This window comes from Lepidochelys kempii, chromosome 4 (assembly GCF_965140285.1).
Source record: "Lepidochelys kempii isolate rLepKem1 chromosome 4, rLepKem1.hap1, whole genome shotgun sequence".
Lineage (NCBI taxonomy): Eukaryota > Metazoa > Chordata > Testudines > Cheloniidae > Lepidochelys > Lepidochelys kempii.
In genome coordinates, this window is record NC_136383.1 from 114542204 (window position 1) to 114568863 (window position 26660).

The 26660-nt window shown below is 41.5% G+C and overlaps 1 protein-coding gene across 5 annotated transcripts in view; it reads right to left on the bottom strand.

Annotated features, from left to right (window-relative positions):
* Window positions 1-26660, bottom strand: part of ZNF518B (zinc finger protein 518B) — a 154696-nt gene that overhangs the window by 71489 nt on the left and 56547 nt on the right. For 3 of the 5 annotated variants that reach the window (XR_012158720.1, XR_012158716.1, XR_012158721.1), the window contains exon 2: window positions 3698-3786. The exons of 1 other annotated variant lie outside the window; for it this stretch is intronic. The gene's annotated coding sequence lies outside the window, so the exon portion shown is untranslated. Of the gene's footprint in view, window positions 1-3697; window positions 3787-25634; window positions 25714-26660 lie in introns of those variants that run through there. One more of the 5 variants, XR_012158717.1, reaches the window with a different exon arrangement.

Sequence of the window (26660 nt, forward strand, 5' to 3'; positions counted from 1 at the left end):
TGACCCCAGCTATGGTGGTGAAGGAGGGTGAATACTATTTAAATAGAACTGGGAACTCAGTGGAGTGGGACAGAGAGTCATAGATCATTCATGCTAACCTGCTATAAAGTATAGACCACCAACAGCACCCAACATCTGCATGCTAACCCAACAGAACTGAAATAAAATCAAAGTGTTACATCCCATAGGAAACTAGACTATCATGTGACACAGGCAGAGAATAGGAGGGACTAAGGTGCACCAGGGCCAGAGTCTCTTCCCCGTTCCCTGTATAATTCAGGCAAATGAGCTGTGTCCACACACACTGGAGGAAGGTGGGAAAAAAAAGAGGTCACTGACAATCTGATGAGGGGGGAAATCCCTTCCTGGTGCCACATATGGTGATCAGTTAGATCATGAGCACGTGAGCAAGAACCAGCCAACCTGAGAGAATGTTCAGTACCACCTCAAAGCCCTGACCTACCCCACAATGTCCCATCTCCACCTGTGGCCAACCCTATGCTTCAGTGGAAGGAGATAAAAAAAAAAACCTCCCAGAATACATGGTGAGGGAAATCCCTTCCTGACCCATGCTAGTAGCTGGCTGAAACCCTGAAGCATAAGGTTTAGGAACATATGACATAAACCAGAAGTGAGTCCCAGGGATGTTGAGCCCTGCTCTCTTCCATCACAAACAACCTGTTATACAACTGCTCTCAAAAATTTGTCCAGCTCTCTCTTCAAAGTAATTAAGTTGTTTGCCCCCACAACTCCTATTGGGAGGCTGTTACAGAACCTCACTCCTTTGATGGTTAGAAACCTTCTTCCAATTTCCAGCTTGAATTTGTTCATAGCCAGTTTATACCTATTTGTTCTTGTGCCAACATTCTCCTTTAGCTTAAATAGCTCTTCACCCTCTCTGGTATTTACCCCCCTAGTGTATTTCTAGTAAGCAATCAAATCCCATCTCAGTCTTCCTTTTGTTAGACTAAACAAACCAAACTCTTCCAGTCTCCTCTCATAAGTCCTCCATTCACCTGATCATCCATCTTCTCTGCACCTGTTCCAGTTTACATTCATCTCTCAAACTTGGGTGACCAGAATGGTACCCAGTATTCCAAGTGAGATCTTACCAGTGCCTTGTAAAATCTTATTAATATTTCTCTATCTCTGCTGGAAATACCTTGCCTGATACATCTAGGATCACATTTGCCTTTTTCACAGCCACATCACATTGATGGTTTATAGCTATCCTAGGTCTCTCTCCTGCTATGTCACTTCCAACTGTTGAGCCCCCAGCTTATAGCAGAAATTCTTAGTATTAGATCTTAAGTGTACTATGGAATTTCATCCCATTTTGTGACTCCAGTCTTCAAGGTCATCCAGATCTTCCTGTTTAATGTTCTGATTCTCCTCTGTATTGTCAATGCTTCCCAACTTTTTGTGCCCAGGTCTATTGAATAAGATTGGCCCAAGACTGATCTTTGAGGAACTCCACTAGTAAATCTCCCTCCAGACCAATAGTTTCCCTTCAGCACAACCTGTTACCTTCTCTCCTTGACCTTACTGCCTTACAAGGCTTGTACTGATCCCCATCTTCTCTAATTTAACTAATAAATTCCCATGTGACATTATGTCAAATGCTTTACTAAAGTCCAACTATGTTAGATCTGTTGCATTCCATTATCTAAAAAATCAGGTATTTTCTCAAAGAAGGAATCAGGTTAGTCCGGCACTATGTATCTTTGATATATTCATGTTGCATTGTATCCCCTTTACCTCTATGAATTTAGTTATTCTTTCCTTCACAATTTGTTCTAAAACCTTGCATACTACTGAGGTCAGACTAACAGGTCTGTAATTGCCTGGATCACTTTTTTTCCTTTTTTAAATATAGGTATAATATTAGTTACTCTTCCGTCATATGCTCCTACCTCTGAAGAGCTAGGGAGAGTTCTCTCTCTCTCTGGGAAGGGTCTATAGGAAGGTCCAGTAGTTTGTGAGTCACTGTGACCAGAAAGCAGAGTTACAGGATCAGGGTTAACTCCTGTGGGGGGACCCTAGAGTGGAGAGGAGCCTCGAGTTAGAGTCTGTGAGGACCAGTGAATTAGAAGCCCATGAGGGGTGGAAGACTATTTTAAGTAGCACTTAGACTCCCAGCATGGAAAAGTCTCGGGGGGTCAATACCCTAACAAGGGGGAAGAATTGAAGTCAAGCCCTGGAGGGGTGAAAAAGTCTTTTGTTTTGAGTCAAGCCCAGGAGAGGTGAAGGACCTTTGGTAAAGCTAAAGCCCGTAAGGGGACTGAACTGTTGTGTGACTTGGCCAGAGGACTGAGACACAGAAGATTAATGAGGGAGTTTGGGGAAGAGACCGGCTAGAAGTGGCCACTGCGGCCGAGGAAGTCCTCTGGCCAGAGGCTGAGCAAGAGGCACAGTCCCCTGCAATGCTGTGTTCAGGCAGGTGGGAGCAACCTAGTGGTGAGAACATGCGTTAACTATATTATAATCAGGCCAACAACAACATTGGGCTAAATTCAGCATAGAAAGTGGGCAATTCCCATTGAATTCGGTGGTGCGGGGCAGGGCTGAATTTGGACAACTCTTTCTTTTAATTGCGATTGTATCTACTATTCACATTCCCTTCCCAATCCTCCTTCTCTTACTCACAAAGAAATATTTTGCTTCTAGCTAGTTGGGCAGAAAACCTACAAAGTATGTATATGTGATAGCTGTACTTCCACTTGTACCCTGATCCTTCTGCAGAATCCATGACTGAGGGTGAGTTTAGCAGAGATCCACTGCAGAGACAGTTCGTATCACAGTTAATAAGTATTTATATTTCTCCCCACTGTTCTCCTAAGCTCCTTTCTCTATGCTGTGCCTGTAACAGAACGGCTATTGTAGATAAGAAAACACTTGGCACAAACACAGTTATAGGAGTAATAACTACACATTCGACAAACCCCTAACCTGCATTTTTTTTCCAAGCATATCTAGTTACCTTTCAGGTCCTAAGGTTCATGCTACTCCTCACAAAAAGAGTTCAGTCAGGAAGTTACTGCTTCAAACTTTGCTGGTAATAACAATGCCAAGTATTTGAGTACATCTGTGAAAGTTATTGGGTGTCACAGGATGGTTTGGATTGAGGGTGTGATATAGGTTGCTAAGCATAAAGCAATACACAGCATAAAATTAATGGAGAAATTTGGCACTGCCCTTCACTGTGTGTAATGAATCCCTGTACAAACGGTGTTGCACAAGGAGGAAGCAAACCCAATGTGGTGGTCCAGGAGAGAGCACAGACTGTATCACTGAAAGGCATGATAGAGCATGCAATGCACATTCTCCCCTCTTGAGGTACAATGCTCTCCCTGAGGAAGCTTTGCAATGCTGTGCATCTAGATTATAGTACAGAGTCTGACCTCACCTGGACAGAAACACTTCCTTGGTGGCAGAACAAGTTTGGTCTGTGCGGACAGAAGAGTTCTGGGAGGGAAAATGACCCTTCTTTATACTGCCAAATGCCAAATTCCTTCCAAGTTTCAAAGTGCAGCACTCTATCGCTTTTTAAAAATGAAATATAATATAATCTGTGTTTAGCAGCAGCAGGTTTTTTTAAAGGGCTAGTTTCAGTAAGTATTTGGAAATAAGAAGAAAGGCTAAGTAAAATATTTCCATCTTTTACAGGATGACAAAATACTTGCTGTTTGAAACATACCTTATCATAGTTCTGTGCTTTTCTTCAGCCACAGTGATATTTTTTTTCAATCTCTTTCATCCAGTGCCAAATAGCCAGACTTGGATTCACTGCAGCAATTCCAAATCAGAAGATTAGGCTATAATATAGATATAAGTACGTAGTGTGTATCTTAATTGTCAGTTTTGAATACCTGTGTTGTCAGAGGACTAGAGGAGCAGGATTCATACCACATATACTTGGGGATTTGTTTCCCTAATAGAAGCAGCTTTAATTTTTTCTAACCTTTTGTGTTCTGAGTGTAAAAATCGTGCTTGTATTTTTGCAGCTGGTTACTGCTATTCAGCACCAGGGTACTCTCTGGAAAAATGCTAAGGAAATGTCCCTAGTTGGCACTTCTGACATTTTCATTTAACCAACATGGTGGTTAAATTTTGTTATATTTATGTTCCTGTGGGATTATTTCAGGGGTGGGCAAGCTGCGGCCTGGGGGCCGCATCTGGCCCTTCAGACATTTTAATCTGGCCCTCGAGCTCCCTCCAGGGAGCAGGATCCAGGGCTTGTCCCGCTCCAGCACTCCAGTTGGGGAGTGGGCTCAGAGGCTTGCCCCACTCTGCATGTGCTGTGGCTCTGCGTGGCTCCTGGAAGCAGCGGCATGTCCCCACTCTGGCTCCTACACGTAGGGGCAGTGAAGGGGCTCCGCACAAAATGCCCCCACCCGAAGTGCTGCCCCCACAGCTCCCATTGGCCAGGAACCACAGCCAGCGGGAGCTGCAGGGGTGGCATCTATGGATGGGGCAGTGTTCAGATCTGCCTGGCTGCGCCTCTGTATAGGAGACAGAAGGGGGACATGCCGCTGCTTCCGGGAGCTGCTTGAGGTAAGCGCTGCCCAGAGCCTGCACCCCTGACCCCCACCTATGCCCCAACCCCCTGCCCCAACCTTGATCTTCCTCCTGCCCCCTGAACCCCTTGGTACCAGCCCACAGCACCCTCCTGCACTGCAAACCCTGATCCCCAGTCCTACCCCAGAGCCCGTACCCCCAGCCAGAGCCCTCCCCTGCCCCACACCCCAAATCCTTGCCCCAGCCCGGAGCCGTTTCCCGCACACCAAACTCATTTCTGGACCCACCACAGAGCCCACACCCCCAGCCGGAGCCCTCACCCCCTTCCGCACCCCAACCCCCAATTTTGAGAGCATTCATGGCCTGCCATACAATTTCCATAGCCAGATGTGGCCCTTGGGCCAAAAAGTTTGTTCACCCCTGGGTTATTTGATTTGATCTTGAGATAACTGGTGAGTCTGTTTATTCGTGTGTGTCCTTTTAAAATGTTATCAAGGACATCCATAGTACAGCTACACTGTAAAAAAAGATGCACAAACCTGCATCAACTGCGTCAAGTTTGTGCTATAGGGTTAAAAAGAGCAGTGTAGACATTTGGGCTTGATCTGCAGTCTGGTCTCTGAAACAACAGTGTGGGGGACAGTCTTGGAATCCAGGCTACAGCCGAAGCCCAAATGTCTACATTGCTATTTTTAGTCCTGTAGTGTGAGTCGGGGTCAGCTGAGTTGTGTGTGTGTGTGTGTGTGTGTGTGTATATACATATATATATATAAAATTTTGCCGTGTAGACATACCCCCAACACACTTTCATTGTAGTGTCCTAACAATGTAAATAAAAACATACATATCAATCACCATTTTAAATTTTTTGCCAATGATCAGTTACATAAATCTGCTAAGTAGGCTTTAATAAGAGAAGCTGTTCCAAATGTTTATTTGCGTTTTTTAAAAAAGATTTTTAAAAAGGAGATAAATATTAACAAATTATCAGTCTTGATACCAACATTCACCTTAGTGAAAAACAAAACACGACTCTGTATGGATGCTGGAGTCTGCCAAGGTGGAACCATTGGCAGTTTGATGGCCTCAGTATTCTAATTGTATTTTATTTGTTTACCTGAGCATCAGTTTTATTCAATGTTATCTACTACTCACAACATTGAATAAAATGTTGTCTTCTGTATATTTTTTCCACTGAGCATCCTATTACTGATGTATTGGGGGAAAGGAGCTTTTTGGATTAAAAATAATATAGGCTCCAATTCAGCAAAACATGTAAGCACGTAGGATAAAACGTTTCAAAAGCACCTAAGTGACTTAGGAACCTAAGTCTCATTTTCAAAAAAAGTGATAGTCAGTTAGCAGTTAGGTCCTCCATGCCCACATCCTCAAAAGTATTAAGATCCCGAATTCCCATGTAGGTAGACACCTGAATACATTTGAGGATGTGGGCCTACGGGCCTATGTGGCCCATCAGTGAGTGTGTATTAGAGAAAATATGAGTTATGAGATATGAGCCCCGAGCTACAGAATCTTGGCTCTTTAGCTCAAGCTATAGCATCCAGTGCTTTTAGCTCTGAAGGTCCCTGATTCAGTCTTTAGTGGGTTAGCCAAGATGGAAGCCATCATACCTACCTCATTTTTGAAAAAGAGACTTCAGTGCATTTGAGAATTTTACCTATGATTAACTTTAAGCATGTCCCATTGACTTTAACTCCACTGATTTCAGTTTTGCTTCATCAGAGTCATAATGCCTGTGACCGATGCTTCTGCTGACCAGAACGCTTGTACTAAGCTACAGTGTTTGAAAAAAGATTTTATCAGAAAAGGAAATGAGCAACACAATGCTCGCTAAACCACAATATAACAAAATGACCTTGTGATTTCTAAGCCACTAAAGTTTTAATCACACTTCTACACGCACCATGTGTAACATTTTTAACCACAGTTCAGGACCTAAGCTAGTTATTTTACTAGTGTCTTAATAATGAAATTAGTTAACAACTGCCGTGGTAAACACTTATACTGAACATAATTTTGAGTTATGGAGTAGGATAAGCGGCACTGAGATATGAAACAGGATCCTTTGGTCACATCTTGCACTATTGTTCAGCTGTGAAGTTTAAAACAGACATTTCCCCTGCAGAAATAATGGCCTAGTGTTTCTTTTGAGACAGTGTTTCTATCAAGGAACCTGATCATGCAGGCATTACTCACATGAGTAATTCTCATCCCATGATTAGTCTCATTGATTTTTTGGGAGTGTAACTACATAATGCACTGGTTCCACATCCTAAATGTGTTCCTTGGTCCACTTCTTTCCTGCTGACCTACTTTTGTGTCATTGTTACCTTGTGCTCATGCTACCTGTTAGGTGTATCTGTCTGTTTTCTCTTGTCCTTTATTTAGATTGTAAGCTCCTTGGGACAGGAATTGCTTTTTTTATGTATTTATGCCTAGTACATTGGGGCCCTGGTCTATGAATGGGGCCCCTCATTGCTGCTGCACTATAAATAATAAATACAATAATAATAATTAATAATGTTCAACCAACCCAAACGTGCCAGTGAACATTTTGGACCAGACTGTGAAATGTACCATCTCTTGTGAATAAAGATTACTCACAGGAATAATTGTTGCATTATCCATGGAAATTAGCAATCTAATGAAAAAGCAAATGCCCAGTATTGGACTCATTTAAAGTGCTGAAGTTGGATGTGATAATATTGAATGGGATACTACCAGTTGTTCTGTGTGTCACTGTTCACACGTGGGACAAATTTATGGAGAGTGAGGAGCTAGGAGAAAGGTCAAGAAATGAAAATGAATCTCTTTAACTCTTTTTAGGCTGGGAATTGATCCTGTTATTGCTTAGAACCAGATTCTGATATTCTCACTCAGGGTAAATTGCACCTTACCCCTCATGTAGTGCCATTGAAGTCAATGGAACTGTGTGAAGTAAGTTACCCCTGAATTTGAGTAAGTGTACCAAAATATGGCCCTTAGTATCACGATTCTTGGCAAATTTCTGATTTTGGAATAGAAACTTTTATGTATCCATTTCATCATGAATTAATCATAATCTATTATAATAGAATCCATCGTGCTGAATTCAGCTGGCATTAGTGTAAATGTCAGATGTATTTCTGTAGGTGTTTCATTGCATTTTGTCAGCAATTAAACATTAGTCAATGGACACTTAAAATTAATGCTACCCTACATTTCCTCTTCCTTAATATCTTTGAACCATAAATAATGTGACTTGAATCATGAATTGAAATGGGCATGATGGTACTTTGTGTCAATGAAGGGCACTGTCACAAATATGGAATTAAGATTTCTGAACATGCTCTAGCTAGAGAATGAATATCATTGATGGCAAACGCTGGAAAATGCTACCATTAACTTAAAGGCCACATACTCCCTTCTGCAACAAAGGTGAATGGGTGCTAAATGGCATGGAGAACTCCCTATCATGCAGAAGGAGGGAGCAGTGCCTCTGTTGCACGAATCAGAGACCACAGCAAAACCCTACATAAGAAAGCTGCATTGTTTGGCTCTGTGGATCTGGAGTGAGCAAGCCAGAAATTGAGCTAGGGAAAACTGCTCACAGGGGAATTGTCACCCTTGAAATCTATGGAGATCATGAAGTGAGTTAGTTGTAAGACCCTCTTCCTGCAAATACGTGAGTGCATGATTAACTTTAAGCATGGGAGTAGTCTTTAGAAATTAAGCTGGCAGGAGTTTGCAGGATTGAGTCATAGATCAGTATTATTTTACCTGGGTTTCCCTGCCTTCTAGAAGAAACCCCACTCCAAAGGGTCTCAGGAGCAACTGCAAGTGGAAAGGGCATGGCAGGGAAGCAGAGCTATGTTGCCATGAAGGGAGTGATCAGGACAAGAGCTTCATGTGTATGCCCTTCTGTTCAGCAAGTGTCCCACTGTCCATAAGAACAGCCATACCACGTCAAACCAATGGTCCATCTAGCCCTGTGTCCTGATAGTGGCCAGTGCCAGCTGCTTCAGAGGGAATGAACAAAACAGGTCAATTCTGAGTGATCCATCCCATTTCCCAATCACAGTTTCTGGCATGGAGTTCATGCCTGGATAGTCATAGGTTTTGGTAGCTTAATTCGCTTTCCCTTCCACAAGAAGTTAATGCATCCCCACTCTAACGGAATGATGTCACTGGAAGTTGGAATTCAAAGTTTCCTGTCACCAGTGGGTTTTTCTCCCCCTTTCTTTTTGCATAGGGAACAATTTGGTTCTAAATTGTTAAAAACAAGAACCGGCAAAAGTCAAATCCACCCATTAGAGGGAAAGACATGGGGTGGGGGGGGAAGAAATGTCATTCAGCTATACATATAGTTTTCCAGATTTGAAAAACTTCTAAGATACATGGGCCTAATTTTGCTCCCATTGAAGCTTGTTTCCAACATATTACTATTTTCTAATTAAGTTATTTTCTACTGAATCAGAGTCAACAGGAAAACTATAGTAGAACGACCAACAGATCTGAAAAACAGGAAGCTAACTTTGCCAATGAATAGGTAAGTAAATTTATTATTTTTAAAGCCCTGATAAATAATTATAAGAATTTCATTATTGATGTATAGCTGCTTCAAACATTGGCCAGCTAAAGGTCAGATGAATCCAGTGTGGTTTGAAGAGAGCTCACTAAACAGGAAACCACTCAGCTTCATTTTTTGTTCAGTAGCTGCTACAAGAGATAAGACAAAAAAGAGCAGAAGCTACAGGACAGCTCTAAGTACAGGGGGGAGTTTGGAGCCAAAAGTTTAGAGCTGATATTTTGCTAACCCTCCGCATTTCCTAGAGAAGCTGCTCAGATAGTAGGGTGATGGGGTGTGTGTAAATTTATTCCTAATCCTGGTTACATCTAAATTCAAAAACATAGTTATTTTCCTGTTTTTTAATAGTTGGTAGGTGCTCACATACTACAATGATGGATCCATATAAGTACTGGGACAGTAAGATCTGAAATACAAAGGGGTGAGGCGGATGAGGGTGACAGACAGAGCCATCATTCCAACAGTGAAGGGAGAGATCTGTGCATATGAATCCTCTGTGCTCACATCTTGGTGGTTCATCGGGGCGCATGTTTAGACACTGGATCAGATCAGATTCAGAAGGCAGAGTGCCATCTACTGAATCACCAATACAGGAGTTATACTATTTACCTACAATGCTTAATTAATTCATATTTGTAAAATGCTTTGAGATTCTTGCATAGGAAAGATGGGTCCTATGTAACTGCAACATATTACTGGCAATACAACCAAGACCCAAGAGGCCCCAAAATCATCAATTTTCCCACAGTTACCAAAAACGTTTTCTCACTTAAATGATTAGCAGTTCCCTCATTCTGTTATGCTAATCCTTCAATGAGGTTTTGATAAACTTTGATATTTTGGTGACTGCATTTGTTCTCTTTTACTTCTTTAGATCTTGGCCAAACATGAATGCAGCAAGTAAGCTAGAGTTAAACCACAGAGGTAAAAAACTGTGTTACCATTTATACCATGTTTCTTCTCAATAACATTTTTCATTCTGTTTTCTTTTTACTATTCTTATTACCCTTGGTGTCAGCAATAGTTTGGGATAGTTTGGGATATGCAAAGAATATAGAATCAGAACCCAGGTGTGTTGATCTATTGTAAGAAATATACACAACTCAGGTATCAATGAATGAATGAGGCCAAAAACTACCAGCACACAAGAAGAATACTGATTTTGTGGCCTCATGCATTAAAAAGTTCTACATCACACGGAATAAGTTACCCTGCTGCATATAAAATGGAGATTTAAAACAACAAACATTGAATTGTTAATGAAATGGTTCATTGTTTCTAAAAACCATGGGAGGGAAGAATGTACAAAGCTTTTTTTTTAAAGTGCCTTTTTATCTATATCTATCTTGCCCCATTTAGGCCAAGTTTCATGGGCACAGGTGTCTGTACCATCAGATCTGATTTAAATTATCAAAACACTTGATCTCTTTTAAAACAATCGGGTGATTGACCTTTTGCAAAAAAAATCCATTTTAATTTAGAAAAAAAAATTAAACTTCTCCTATTTATAAGGCCCTGATCCTAATTATAAGGTGCTCTCTAGCCCTCATTCAGTAAAGCATTTAAGTACATGTTTAACATTAAGCATGTACTTAAGTCGCATTGACTTCATGGGTAAAATTTTGGCCCCACTGTAATCAGTGGCGAAAATTCCCACTGACATCCATGGGCCCAGGATTTCACCCCAAGACTTCAATGGAACATGCTTAATGAAAAGAATGTACATCAGTGCTTTGTGAAATCAAGGGCTCTATTAACCAAACACGTGTGCTGGATGTAAAGCCGGTACCCTACATTTATTGTACAACACGTGCATCTTGCCACGTGTTACACATTCACACATAAAGGACGTTTGCTAAAATGTGTACATCCACCACCCCCTTACTTTTTACTTTAAAATAGCATCAAAGTGCTTTTTTAATAGAGGATGTTACAGGGTGTATAAACCCTGCACTAGGTCTGAAGGGGTTAAAGAGCAACTCTGGGCCCAGCTGCCCATGCCCAGCTGCAGCTGCAGAGCATGCTCCAGATGGAGGTGGAGCTTAAAAGGAATCCAGACAGCTCTGAAGGGGGCTGACAAGGCAGGGAGAAAGGTCTACCCTGGGAGTTCCTAGGAAGGGATGCTGTAGAAGCTTCTCTGGGAAAAGAGGAGCTTTCCTGCTGGGCTCAGACAGGCTAAAGGTGTAGGTAGTGTATTTTTTTCATTATCTTTTGCTACAGACTGCAAAGCTTGGACCATAGGGAAGAGGGTAGGAAGTGGCCCACGGCAGGCAGCCTTAAGGTGCTTTTAGGTAGACCTTGGTAACTGTCACAGGGCCTGGGTTCCCCTATTAAGAAGGAACTAACCCCTTGGTTCCCCGTATTAAGAAGGAAGGGACCCCCTAACCACTAGGTGATGTTTCCAGTCAGCACCAATAGGAAGTAGGTTTTGTGGTGAAAAGAACCAACTCAGATAAAATAAAACCAACCTGTCTGGTGGTTTCAGTGACGTGTTCTCTTTCGATTCACTTCTAAGTGAACAAGTGGCCACATCACAGCAAAACCTCCCTACAGCTGGCACTTACTGGCAGCTTCCTGCTTCCTCCCCGTAGTCTTGGAAGAGAGGCCAGCCTATTCTCCTGCTCATCCCTTGAATTGAACCCACATAATTTTTGAGGATCCTGCATGTCCTCACTAAGGCCTAAAACAGAGATGCCTAAATACATGAGATGGGCATTTTTCATGATATTTCCAGACAAACTAGAAACTGCCTAAGAGAATCTTACCCTTGAAAAATTGTCAACCCAATTTTGTATATCAAAGGGGTTTGGAGAGATTGGCTAAGCATCTGCAGGTTGGGCTGTTTATTAAAACACAACTTCCTGTCTGATGTCAGTATTAGAAACATAATGAAATCACTGACCTTTCTAAGATCTTCTTGCATTGAAGTCCATGGGTGCAGATTCAGACCCTGTGAACTCCTATTTTAATTAGTATGACCACAGAATCAAAGTTTTCCCTGTTGTCTCATTTAAAATAAAAAGGCAATTTTGATACTTGGTACTAATGTGCAATATGGTAACCCGTGGCACTTTGGTAAATGTAAGGGAGCTGTGAAGATGTTTTGACTTTGAATAAGGGGTCACCAACCTGAAAATGCTGAGAAATGCCAAGTCTACACCAGGTCTTCAGTTTCCAATGAAAATAACAGTGGTAAGAAGAGGTCAATTAGATTGTAGACTCTTTGGCACAAAGACTGTCTCCTACATGCATTTGTACAACACCAGCACAATGGGGCCCTGATCTGACTGAGACCTGAGGGTATAAGCACATTACAAATAATAAATAAATGAACACCATCCTGAAAAGTGTTCGTGCCCTCAATTGCCATGCACCTTCCAGATGGTGCTCGGTGGTTTGGAAGATCAGGCCCCAATACACATTGTGCTGATTATGTTACATTACTGTATATAAGATTCGTCACCACTATAGAAAAGGTATTGAATTGAAAGTCCATCATGATACAAGAGGAAGATTTTCCGCCCTGTACTGGCTGATTTGCACTACTCAGTCAGCAGAAAGGAGCTGGACAGATAACTTAACCAGAAAACTGAGGGTTCTCCTTGCGTAAAGGGAATCCCTAGATAGAACAGCACCAGCGCTGTGCCTCTATGTGATCATTCTCACCACCCATGGTCAGAAGAGGTGTTCCGAGAAGAAAGGAGGCATGACTGGGATGCCTCTGAGCTCCAGTGATCCCAGGCTCATAGACTCATGGACATTAAAGGCCAGAAGGGACCATCACGATCATCTAGTTGGACCTCCTCCACATTAGAGGTCACAGAACCTCACCCACTTTACTATCAGAATGGCTTGGGTCTCTGGGCATACACGTATAAATTTAAGTTATTGATGTCTTTATGATGCTCTAATTTATGCTGGGAATGAGGCTACCTCTGCCTTGTCCTGTTCCAAATTCCATTTGGTAATACTAGAGAATGTGGCCAATAATATTGATCTGTGTGACTCATTTTCCTGTCATGTTGAGGGTGTTTAACTTGGAACTCAAGGAATAGAGAGTCATTTTTATAACTTGAAATAGAAAATGAAAGAATGAAACTTTAGAGCACTGGTTTGTTTTCATCATTATGTTTGTAGGGCCTGATTCTCCTCTCACTTACACTGGTGTAAATCAGGAGTAACTTCAGTGAAGTCAATAGAGCTATAGTAGTAAACTGGTGTAAGTGAGTGGAGAGTCAGGCCCATAGTTTGCAGGAGTCTGTTTCTCCTCCCCCACGGATGACTGTATAAACATAGATAACAGTAGTACAGGTACAGTACAAATGAACATTTAATGCCATCTGCTGGGCCATGCAACATTGTGCAATATTTTGTTGCTGGAATCATGTATTGAATCTAACTTACAGAAGAACAATGATGCATAAAAGGGTGTGTTTCTTTTGTTTTTTGGTCAGGGTCAGTTAGAATGTCCAAAGGATCTACATAACACAATACATATTGTGACAGACCCAGACAAGTGGACGTACAGGAGTCTGGTCGAAGGCAAATATACTGGCCACTGGATGAATAGTTTTCTGTTCCCTGAGTGACCAGAACAGGAGCTGCACTAGGGCAACCAGGAACCTGCTAGAACCAATTAAGACAGGCAAGCTAATTAAGACACCTGGAGCCAATTAAGAACATACTAGAATCAATTATGGCAGGCCGACTAATCAGGACACCTGGTTTAGAAAGGACCACCCATCAGTTAGTGGGGGGGGTGCAAGGAGTGAGAAGGTGTACTGCTGGAGGACTGAGAAGTACAAGAATAACCAGGCTTCAGGAGGAAGATCCTGCATTGAGGATAAAGAAGGTGCTGGGGGGGAGGCCATGGGAAAGTAGCCCAGGGAGTTGTAGCTGTCATGCAGCTGATACAGGAGATATAGACAGCTGCTATCCACAGGCCCCTGGGCTGGAACCCGGTGTAGAGTGTGGGCCCAGGTTCCCCCCAGTCCCCCAACTCCTGATCGGACACAGGAGGAGTTGACCTGGTCTGTGAGCAACACTAGGTGGGACAATAGAGACTGTGGAGATTGTTCTCCATTTCCCCTATGCTGGCCAGTGATGAGGTTAGCTGAGTGAATGGCAGGTTTGAGCCTCTAGCAGAAATGGCCAAAATAAGGGCTGCTGTGAATCAAAATGAAACATTTTGATTGCCCAGAACCAAACAAATTGGGGTTCTTTTCAGTTCATGAATAGTTGAGATTTCAACTTTTTGTCCAGATTTGAGACAGGAAGAAATTGAGCTCCCAAAAATATCCATGGGACAGGAAAACCATTTTCTTCTAAGCTCTAACTGTGAGGTGCTCAGATGCTATGGTCATGGGAACCATAAAACTACTTACAATATTTTTATTTATTTATTATTTAGGCACCTAGCTTTAGGCACCCATTTGAGAAAAACTTGGCCTTCATAGCCTCTGTGCAGATGAAATAAGGGTGGGTCTGAGGTTCCATAAGACTCTTTCCTTACTAATGTATCTACTCAGGGGCAGCTGGCATTTTTCACTATGTGAGCTATGTGAATATTTTCAGTATATTATACAGTTAACTAAGTTCTGTTCCCTTTAATAAAATGCTAAATAATATCACTCTTCTATATAGAATATATAATATTTGCTGTAATCTTTCTGACCACTTTATTTAGAAGGCAAGAGCAGAAATATTCCTGGAAAAACATCTAATTTTGTAAGTATTTTTTTCCCTTCCTTTCTAAAATTTTACTTTACTTTCACTTAGACTTGAAATTTAAGATTGTCACCTGCTGTAATGCTGTTGTGGGAAGACCATCCTTTCTGCCTGAGCATCTGGAATGTAGAGTGGGATTTTGAAAAGTGCTTAGTTTTGGCCTAACTCTGCTCCTATTGGAATCAATGAAAGCTTTAAATTGACTTCAGTGGGAGCAGGATTAGACCAATGCTTGTTTTAGAAAATACCAAGAATATGGTTCATTTTCTGTATATAGCTGTGTTCTATTTTGAACTTCAGTAACATTGTATTTAGAATAATCATTCAGTATCAAATCTACAAAAGTATAAGATGCATCTGTTCTCCAATGTGCAATTTTGTATTCAAATAAACATGGAAAATGGTTATTTCCAGATAGGCTTGGAACTTCTGAAGCTGGGTTACAGGAGCAGACTACTCAGCCAATTACTTATCTATGGCCTGATTCTGTTTTACCTGTGTATCTCAAAAATCACTCTGAAATCAATAGAAGTTGGTGTAAACAAGAATGGCAAGACCATGTGCTATAAATTGGACAATTAGTATCCAAGTAGTGCCAACAGAAGAGCTGGGCAAATAAAAACATTGCAGTGAACTTTCATTCAAATTTGAAAGCTGATTGCAATTCTACCATATAGTAATATTCACCGCCCTGCCTTGTTTGCTTGGAAACAGAAGATTTGCTAGTGCAAGCACTCAGGACTCAAATATTTGAATAGTTATTAACCAAAAGTGACTTCTCAATGTTAGATTTTTATTTTACAATTTGTGATGACTGAGTAATTACATAAATCACTGATGTTCAGATTCACAGAGTCCAAGGACAGAAATACCCTCCGTGACAATATTAGTTCTATTCCCTAGCTGCTTGATTTATGTAACTGAACAGCATAGCACAAATGACACATTGAAAATATTACAGTGAAATGTACAATTTTTAAAATGTGCTTTGCTGGTTAAGGTACACTCTATGTAACATTTTCAAAAGTAAGTGACTTAGGAACCAGATTACTATTTCCAAAGTGACTTAGGCACTTAGGGGAGACTTTTCAAAGGCACAAATGATACTCAGCAAAAGTTGATGGAAATTAGACTCCTAACTGCTATTTGAAAATCTCCCTCTTAGGAGCCTGAGTCCCACTAACTTTTAAATTAAAGTCACTTTTAAGTTTGTATGCAGCCTTAGTTAAATTCTAAACTGCAAACAGAAACTCTGCTGCACCAGTGTACTCTGTGCAACCTTTCATCTTCATCCCTTCAACAGTTGAACAAAACTCCCAGTTCACAGTCTGCAGGCATGAAATGGCAGGAGTCAGCCCAACTCCATCAATGGTCGCTGAAGCCATGCACCTGAGCCATTCGAGTGAATGCAACTCCATTGACTTTGGCCAAGCCTGAAGTGAGCCCTGTGTTACCTGAATTTCCTTTCTTTTGCTTAGGATAAACATTTTGCAAAAGTGGGTGAGGATGAATCAGAACATTCACGTGATGTACCTGATGAAGAACAGTATCCCTATGATACTGTAAAAACTTCCAGCTTGGAGGCAATGCATGCTTTGACAATTTTGCCTGCCAAACCTATACAAGAATCTGAGTATGCAGGTAATTGACTTCTGTGCTAAAACAGAACGGGGTCCTTGGGTTAAATGGGGAAAGCAAGGACCAGATTGTGCTCAGTTTGGTCATTTTTAAAAATATTTAGACCAAGTGCTCCACTGGGTGAAAGATATAGAAAGAAAAATGTGATTGCCATGATAATCAATTGCATATGAATGAATGTAACATTATTTTAAGGGCACCTACCACATCCTTCAGGAATGGGCATTTTGTTTTTAAATAAATTTTCCCAAGGATTGTTTGTAGGAAAATTCTGTATTTTAATCAAGCCAGTGATTTGTTTTACAGAAGGCCCTATTCAAGTCTCATTTTATTTTAGTGCTTACCTATAATATAATGACACAAGCCGCTGTCAAATTTGGGGTAAAGAAAGGTGGCCCCTACAGGCTATGCTAGTCAGCCCTAATAACTACTTTCTAGAAATTTTAAACTCCTGCAAAAAAAAAAAAAAAGAGCCATAGGCAGAAATCTCAAATATGTACATAAAATGCACCCAACAATAGCAAATAAATTAAATTTAAAAAAACTAAAATCAATTCTACAGCAGCAAATGGGAGAGGTTTGTATAAAGTAGGGGCCTGATTCAGTTCCCACTGAAGCCAAAGTTTTTTCCATTGTTTTCAATGGGATTTACATTGGACCCTAATCAAATTACTGAGCTCATTTTTTCCTTAGATTCCTCAGCGTGTATGAACACAGTATGGGTTCAACTCAGGGTAGACTATGCTGAGTTCTAAACTTATTTCCAGGCTTTATTTGGAAACTTGAAGTAGCAGCACTCAAATGCTTGATTAAATCTTTTCTCCCCCCCTGCTTGCCAATGGGAACATTTCTGTTAGGAACCCTCTGGAAGCATCCTCTGGTGCTTATCTAAGAGCACCCTAGAGTACAGTTACTGCCTGGGGAAAACAATGCAAATTTTGACTGATGGATCCAAAGAAAAGCACATTAAACAAATAGACAGCCATTTTTAGTTCAGTTATGACCTGTAGCTGCCACATTCCAGAAAAGAATCTGAAAATACATTTCAGAAAGACAGACTTTTGTGTTCATGCCCCATTCTGCAATCTTTTATGGGAAATAAAAATACACATTTGAAGTTAATGACTCAGAAAATGTACTGACTTGGAAAAACATGCTCATGTACATGGATGTGTATCAACATGTAGGCACATTTTAGATAAGCATAAATGTGTACTAGAAACAAATATAGGTATTGGAAAGACTTCCTGTTATACCTTCTGAATAAATGATAGCGAACAAGAATATAGGGTGCAGGGAACAGTGTTGGACAGCAGTTTAGGCAGGAAATTTCTAAAAAAATGACTAGTCGGGAGAGGGTTTCTAACCATCTTTTATGATTGTTGTTGCTCTATTGCAGAGGTTTTTGAGAAAATAGGCCAAGTTGCCCCCTCCTGAGGGGTAACGGAGTGGGACTTGACAAAGACATCCTGGTAGAATTCCTCCCAAATGGCAGAAGATGGAGCTTGCCCTCTTTTCCCAAAAGAATTGGCTTATAAACTCCACAGCTCTCTCAGCCCAGGCCTCCTGCAAATCCTATCCTCGAGGCTTTTTTCAATCAATATCAGCTCTGGGCCAGAGAGGCAACACAATAACTCCATGGCAGTGGAGTTGGGCTTGCAGGGACTCCTCTGGCCACTGTTATGTAGCCCAGGGAGCCCCCACTTTCAGGGGGAATTCCCCAATGTGGAGTTTGCACAATAGAAAAGATATAGTCTGGGGATTTATCACCTTTCCCAGATAATTTCTGGGGAGCTACAGGGGAATTATGTGCATCCTCCACAACCCTGATCACACCCAACTTGGATTGCCTATTCCCTGCTTAATACTGCCCCTCTCACCCTACATATATCCCCAATGGAAATTCCTCTGTAGAGCCCTAGAAAATGGGGTGTAGAGCCACAGAAGATAGCTGACACCCTTCTTCAATATAAGGGGTCAGATCCATACCTGGAGGAGCCACTTCCATGTGCCGAAATCATGTGAGTATGGTTGGGACTAATTGCATGAGTAAGATGAGCAGGGAAAGCTGAAGGGTTTGCACATCCTTTATTGTTTCTGAACCAGCCACTAATATCTACGTTGTTGGATCCTCCCATGTCCTTTGCTGACGTTTCAAATGACTGTTCCACTGAATTCAGTGAAATGCCTTAGACGTAGCTTACACATTTGGCAGCTTTAAAGGTGCTGCCAAATATACTTGGGGGCACTCAGCCACCATGAAGTGGCTAACAAACAAACACTATTCCACAGCTGTAAGTGGTACACTACAAGTGATGTTCTGGAATGATTAGGTGGTAGTGCTTTATAAATGAATGACTTGACAAAGATTGAATTGAACTTGTCAAAGTACACTAACATTAAATTACTTATGTACTGTTCATAGAATCATAGAAGATTAGAGTTGGAAGAGACCTCAGAAGGTCATCTAGTCCAACCCCCTGCTCAAAGCAGGACCAACACCAACTAAATCATCCCAGCCAGGGCTCTGTCAAGCCGGGCCTTAAAAACCTCTAAGGACGGAGATTCCATCACCTCCCTAGATAACCCATTCCAGTGCTTCACCACCCTCCTAGTGAAATAGTTTTTCCTAATATCCAACCTAGACCTTCCCCACTGCAACTTGAATCCCCCACTTGCTTCTTGTTCTGTCATCTGCCACCACTGAGAACAACTTAACTCCATCCTCTTTGGAACCCCCCTTCAGGTAGTTGAAGGCTGCAATCAAATCCCGCCTAATGCTGATTTTTAAAAAGGGCTCCAGAGGCAATCCTAGCACTTAAAAGCCAGTGACCCTAACTTCAGTACCAGCAAAATTGGTAGAAACTATAATAAAGAATTGAATTGTCACACACCTAGATAAATGTGATTTGTTAGGTAAGAACCAACATGGCTTTTGTAAAGGGAAATCATGCTTCACCATTCTATTAACAATAACACAAAATGTGGAAATAGCAGAATGCTAATTGACTTTTTTTTTCAATTTTCACCAAAAAGTTTAGTAGCAATTGAACATCTAACTTAATGAATGCCAATGAAAATGAGGTAGGATTAGAGGCTAAAATAGGGAAAGAACAAGTTAAAAATTACATAGACAACTTAGATGTTTGCAAGTCAGCAGTGCTTAATGAAATACATCCAAGAATACTCAAAGAGCTGACTAAGGAGATATCTGAACCAATAGCGATTATCTTATAAAAGTCATGGAAGACAGGTGAGATTCCAGAAAACTGGAAAAGAGCAAATATAGTGCCAATCTAAAAAAAGGGGAATAAGGACAACCCAGGGAATTACAGACCAGTCAGCTTAACTTCTGTACCTGGAAAGATAATGCAGCAAATAAATAAGCAATCAATTTGCAAACATCTAGAAGATAATAAGGTGATAAGTAACAGTCAGCATGGATTTGTCAAGAACAAATCATGTTAAACTAACCTGAGAGCTTTCTTTGACAGGGTAACAAGCCTTGTGGATAGGGGGAAGTGGTAGATATGGTATATCTTGACTTTAGTAAAGCTTTTGATAGTGTCTCGCATGACCTTCTCATAAATAAACTAGGGAAATACAACCTAGATGGAGCTACTACAAGGTGGGTGCATAACTGGTTGGAAAACTGTTCCCAGAGAGTAGTTATCAGTGGTTCACAGTCATGCTGGAATGGCATAGCGAGTGGGGTCCCACAAGGATCAGTTCTGGGTCCAGTCCTATTCAATGTCTTCATCAATGCTATAAATAATGGCTTAGAGAGTACACTTATAAAGTTTGCGGATGATATGAAGTTGGGCAGGGCTGTAAGTGCTTTGGAGGATAGGATTAAAATTCAAAATGATCTGGACAAACTGGAGAAATGGTCTGATGTAAATGGGATGAAATTCAATAAGGACAAATGCAAAGTAGGAAGGAACAAACATACAAAATGGGAAATGACTGCCTAGGAAGGAGTACTGTGAAAAGGGATCTGGGGGCCATAATGGATAACAAGTTAAATATGAGTCAACAGTGTAACAATGTTATCATTCTGGAATGATGTTCACTTTTTTGGTATTAGCAGGAGTGTTGTAAGCAAGACATAAGTAGTAATTCTTCTGCTCTACTCCACGTTGATTAGGCCTCAATTGGAGTACTTGTGTCCAGTTCTGGGAGCCACATTTCAGGAATATGTAGACAAATTGGAGAGAGTCCAGAGAAGAGCAACAAAAATCATAAAGCTCTAGAAAATATGACCTAGGAGGGAAGATTGAAATTTTTTTTTTTTGGTCTGAAGAAGAGAAGACTAAGAGGGGACATGATAACAGTTTTCACATACATAAAAGGTTGTTACAAGGAGGAGGGAGAAAAATTGTACTCCTTAACCTCGGAGGATAGGACAAGAAGCAGTGATCTTAAATTGCTGCAAGGGCAGATTAGGTTGGACATTAGGATAAACCTCCTAACAATCAGGGTGATTAAGCACTGGAATAAATTGCCTAGGGAGGTTGTGGAATCTCCATCACTGAAGATTTTTAAGAGCAGGTTAGACAAACACCTTTCAGGGATGGTCTAGATCAGTGGTTCTCAAACTGTGGGTTGGGACCGCTCAGGGCATCGTGAAGTTATTACATGGGGGGGGGTCGCGAGCTGTCAGGCTCCACCCTAAACCCCACTTTGCCTCCAGCATTTATAATGGTATTAAATATATTAAGTGTTTTTAATTTGGGGGGGGTCACACTCAGAGGCTTGCTGTGTGAAAGGGGTCACCAGTACAAAAGTTTGAGAACCATTGGTCTAGATAATACTTAGTCCTGCCTTGAGTGCAGGGGACCTGACTAGAAGACCTCTCAAGGTCCCTTCCAGTCCTACGATTCTATAATTCCATTATTAGGATTATTTGAGGGAGTCACCTAGCGTGTGGATAAGGGTGATCCAGTCAATAGCGGCCTGGTCTACATTAGAAAATTAGGTTGGCATAACTGCATCACTCAGGGTTGTGAAAAATCTAACCCCCCAACACCCAACTGGCATAGTTAAGTTGACCTAAGTCTCTGTGTAGACAGCATTAGGTCGACAGAAGAATTCTTCCATTTACCTATCATCTCTCAGGAAGGTGGATGACCTGTGTCAGTGGGAGAACCCCGCCCATGGCGCAGGTAGTGACTACACTGAAGCCCTATGGCTGCAGTGGCACACCTGGGCCGTAGTAGTGTTTTAAGTGTAGACAAGCTCATTGTGTACGTGGATTTTCACAAAGTCCTTCATACGGTGCCCCACCAAAGGCTCTTAAGCAAATTAAGTGGTCATGGGATAAGAGGGAAGGTCCTCTCATGAATCAGTAACTGGTTGAAAAATAGGAAACAAAGGGTAGAAATAAATGGTCAGTTTTCACAATGGAAAAAGGGCAACAACAGGGTCCCCCAAGGATCTGTACTGGGACCGATGCTATTCTACATATTCATTAATGATCTGGAACAAAGGGGGGGAAAAGTGAAGTGGCAAAGTTTGCAGAGGATATAAAATTTATTCAAGGTAGTTAACTCCAAAGCAGATTGTGAGGAGTTACAGAGGGATCTCACAAAACTGGGTGACTAGGCAAAAAAAATATGATGGGTTTTAAACTGTTACCAACCAAGAAAGAAATTTTGGATAATCATGGTGAGTTCTATGAAAACTTCCACTTAATGTGCAGCAATGGTCAAAAAGGTTAATTAGCTTGGGAACTATTAGGAAAGGGATAGAAAATAAAACAATATCATAATGCCACATCTTGAACACTATGTCCATTTCTGGTAACCCCATCTCAAAAAGGATATAGTAGTACCGGAAAACATTCAGAGAAGAGCAACAAAGATGATCAAGGGTATGGAATGGCTTCCATGCAAGGAAAGACTAAAAAGATTACGGCTTTTCAGTTCAGAAAAGAGATGCCTCAGAGGGGATATGATAAAGGTCTGTAAAATCATGACTAGTGTGGAAAAGATGAATAGAGAAATGTTATTACCCTTTCACACAATACAAAAACCAGGGGTCACCTGATGTAATTAATAGGCAGTTCATTTAATACAAACAAGAAAGTACTTTTTCACACATTGCATAACTAACATATGGAACTCATTGCCATGGGATGTTGTGATGGCCAAAAGTTCAAAAAGGAACTTGATAAATTCATGGAGGATAGGACTAGTAATGGCTATTAGCCAAGATGGTCAGGGACACAACCCCCACCCTCGGGGCAACCCTAAACCTCTGACTACCAGAAGTCAGAAGTGGAAGACAGGTGGATCACTCTATAAATGTTTTGTACATGCTCCTGAAAGTCTGGTCTGGGCCGCTGTCAGACACAGGATACTGGAGAAGATGGACCATGGTTTGTTCCAGTATGGCAGCTCTTATGTACTCTATTTTTTGCCTTTGTCACAGATCAACGGTATTTAGGAAATTCAGCTACTACTCACATTTCTAGAAACACTAAATCCTCTATCATCATCCAGCCGAAGTCCTCTGACTCCCCTCGAGACTTAGGTGTAAGTAAAGATCATACACAAATATAATTCCTTCTTTTTCTGTATCACTTAATGCTGTGCAAAGTCATGGGAGTTGCATGGCTAAATCCTTGGACAGCTTTTTGAATCAGTACGATTCAGTGTTAAGACCCATATTTTAGCCTGGGCTTTTCACTCACTTTGCCATATTGCCATGCAATATTGCTCTCCTTGTTTCTGTAACTTGTGCTGAATGCAGATGTGTCAGCCATATTAATGTCATGTCAAGAGGAGATTTCTAGGAGATAATAACAATTATGGAATAGATTAAAGCCTAGATTAGTGGCTTTCAATTGTTAACTATTTTATGGTATGAAGAGGCCAAGTGTGTGTAATGGTGGAGGAAATATATGTGGAGAAATCCATTAACTGGCAAGTCATCTTGCTCTGTCAGGAACAGCAGAATTTTATTAGCTATACTTCCATTACTACTGACCAATATCACAGCTAAACATTTTATATTATTTACAGCAATGCAGATATCTTTCAGAGGAGAGCAGAGTCCCAAATGTTAAAGGTACAATTAAAAAAACTTGTTTTGCAATTAAATTATGAAATGCAATTTTCTTATGTGCTGTATATAGGGGGAAGAACCATATACGTCAGGGAAGAAATAAAAGGCCTATATTTTTCAAAATATCAGTCACTTTAAAAAATCATATTACAATTGAGAATCCAGCTTCAACTCAGTAACAACACTGAAGTAATCACTTTCAAGAGGGTACATGTTGTGCCGTTTAGCTCTCCATTCCTCAGAGACAGGCCAGCCCTGTGTAAAACTCAGAGATATAGATAGAAGAAATAGGAGAGGGGAAATATAATATATAGAGAGAAGTGGCAAGTCTGCTACATTCACCTTCTGAGCAATTAGAGAGTGCACTGGAGTCATTCCCGATTTCAGATGGAGCAAATCGAAACAGAATCTGGTTCTTTGCCTAGCCATTCCACTACATACGCTGATAATTTTCTTTTCATTGTAATGCCACCAGGAGTGGCTGTTAAAAACTCAGCCTTTATCAGTATTTACCACACACTGGTGTCTTCTGGTTTAATGCTAATTCTATCTGCATCTCATTTCAAAATCCCATAATTTAGAGATACTTGTAAATGCATCCTCCAATGATTTATTACCTATGGGGTAATTGTATATGATAATTAAGGCTACATTTTAATCACTGGTATTTTTAGTAAAAGTAATGGACAGGTCACAGACTGACATGACTATATACCCCTGGCTAAAACTTGAGTAGGGGGGCTGAGGGTGCTTGGGGGGCAGTCCAGGGGTGCTGTAGGTGCTGGGGGGGCAGCCAGAGGCATGCGGCTTGGGACCCCCGCTGGTGCTGGGGGGGAGGTGGTGGCATGCCACCTAGGTTCCCTGCTGGCACTGGTGCTGGGGAGGCAGTTCACAGCCTGGACTTTCACTGGTGCTGCAGGAGGTGGGTGGAGGGGCTTGCAGGCTCCCTACCCAGCTCTGCGCAGCTCCCCAGAAGCAACCAGCATGTCCCTGCAGCTCCTAGCAGGAGGGAAGGTCAGGGTGGCTCCGCGCGCTGCCCTGGCCACAAGCTGCGGGGGCAGTGCTTGCAAGCAGGGGGGCAGAATGCAGAGCTCCCTGGCCCCTCCGCCTATGAGATGCAGGGACATGCTGGCTGCTTCCAGGGAGCCCCCGCCCCAAGGTAAGCACCGCACCACAACCCCCAGCCCTGACCCCCTCCCACACCCAAACTGCTGCTGGCCCAGGGGCTGCCCAAGTGTTCGGACAGTCCCTGAGCCAGCTGCACTGGCTGCTGCAAAAGTCACGGAGGTCACAGAAAGTCACGGAATCCCAGACTTCCGTGACAGACACGCAGCCTTAATTAGGATCAGACACTTGAGTCATTTTGCATAAATTAAAGGAAATGGCCAGCTTTTAGATCCTTTAATTTACAGTTTTACTCTGTCACTATATTAAAATTATATTTAATTTGTTTAAAATAAAAAATATTTCCAAATTTATTGTGACTTTGAGACTAAGTCAGCTCTGGAAGGATTAAATCTTTTTCAAGCTAAATCTTTTTTTATTTCTTTAAAAAGTACAAATCTATTAACAGTGTTAGTGCTGATAATTACACAAAGACTATCTACAATTTGCCATTCCAGGAACAAAAATGAAGTCTAGCTTTATCATTTTTGATATTTAGTGCAAAAGCCAAGTTTTAGACAGTAGTATGTATGAGCAGCTGTGAAGACACAATGCAAAGAATTCATCAATCCTGAAATGAAACAAAATGTATTCCCCTTCCCCTTTTAGGTCCTGCTGTAAAATGAAGCATAAAGCCAAACATACTTTTTGCTGAAATCACAAGTAAGCCAGCAGTATACTAAATAAAGTTTGCAAAAGAGAAAAGGAAAAAAAGGTTAACTACCCTTTAAAAGCAAACACTGATATAGCTCAAGAGAAAACCAAATGAATGGAATGACACAGAACTTGTTTATGGCCCTGATCCAAAACTAATTGAAGTTGATTGAAGTCAATGGGAGTCCTTCTGTCAGCTTTGGAACAGCCCTCACTTCCCCACATTGCCACAATGATTTAAGACCTAATTCTTCAAAGTACTTAAATACATGTCTACCTTTAAGTATGTGCAGGTTGTTTTAGCTGTGTTGTTCCTAGGATATTCAAAGTAGATGAGGGAATATCTTTTATTGGACCAACTTCTGTTGGTGAAAGGTACAAACTTTTAAACCATGCCATGAAGTCAAATGAGAAACATGCAATGGGACTGTCACAGACTGATTTCAATACATTAAAGAGCCCTTATCCTTCAACCCTGATTTGGGGATCAAAGGAAGATTAAAAAATTCTCTGGCTTAATAAGACATTTTTGGCCCTAGGGAGAGCATGCTTGATAGCTCTGTGGCAAGGCTTTGGTTGTACATTGGGCCATGCAATCTAATGACAAATATGCAATGGCAATACAGTAGAGTGATTTCATACAGTCAAGTGCCTTCCTCCTTCATCTCTGACTTGGGGCTCAAAAGAAATCTATAAACGCTACAGGAAATGTTGAAAGCAAACAAATAGGTGAGTTTTGATTTACTGGTTTATATATTTGCAAGTTTTGTACTGGTGTGAAACTTCCTTATTTTGTAGCCAAAAATTTCCTCTTCTTCTCATTTATAATTGCTGTGGAACTGTGGCAGCATGACCTCCACTGTACCCTCTTGTGGCCCCATGTAGCGCAGTGCAGCTGAGGTTCTACCTCTGATTCTCCAAATTCACATTCTTCCCTTATTTTAACGGTCAGTCAAGATGCCTGCATTCTCCACCAGTGTAGATAAGCTTACTGTCTTGGAGCATCCCTTATGGGGTTGCAGCCACTCTGCCTCTCTCACACCCTTGGAGTTTCTGTGGTCTGGTGTGGTGACTTGGCCCTCTGGTCACACTGAAGTCCCCCCACACACAGACACACACACATGGACTATGCAGAGTCCAAACCAAATTCAAAGGAACAAACCCTTCCACGCTGCCAGGGCTCCATCCTCAGCAGACTCCACCCCTTTCTCCAGGGGCAATAAAAGTGGGAGGTGTGGGGGGCAGACAGTGCTAGTGCCCCCACAGTGGAAATATTGTGGGGGCTCAGGTCTCATGTAAACTA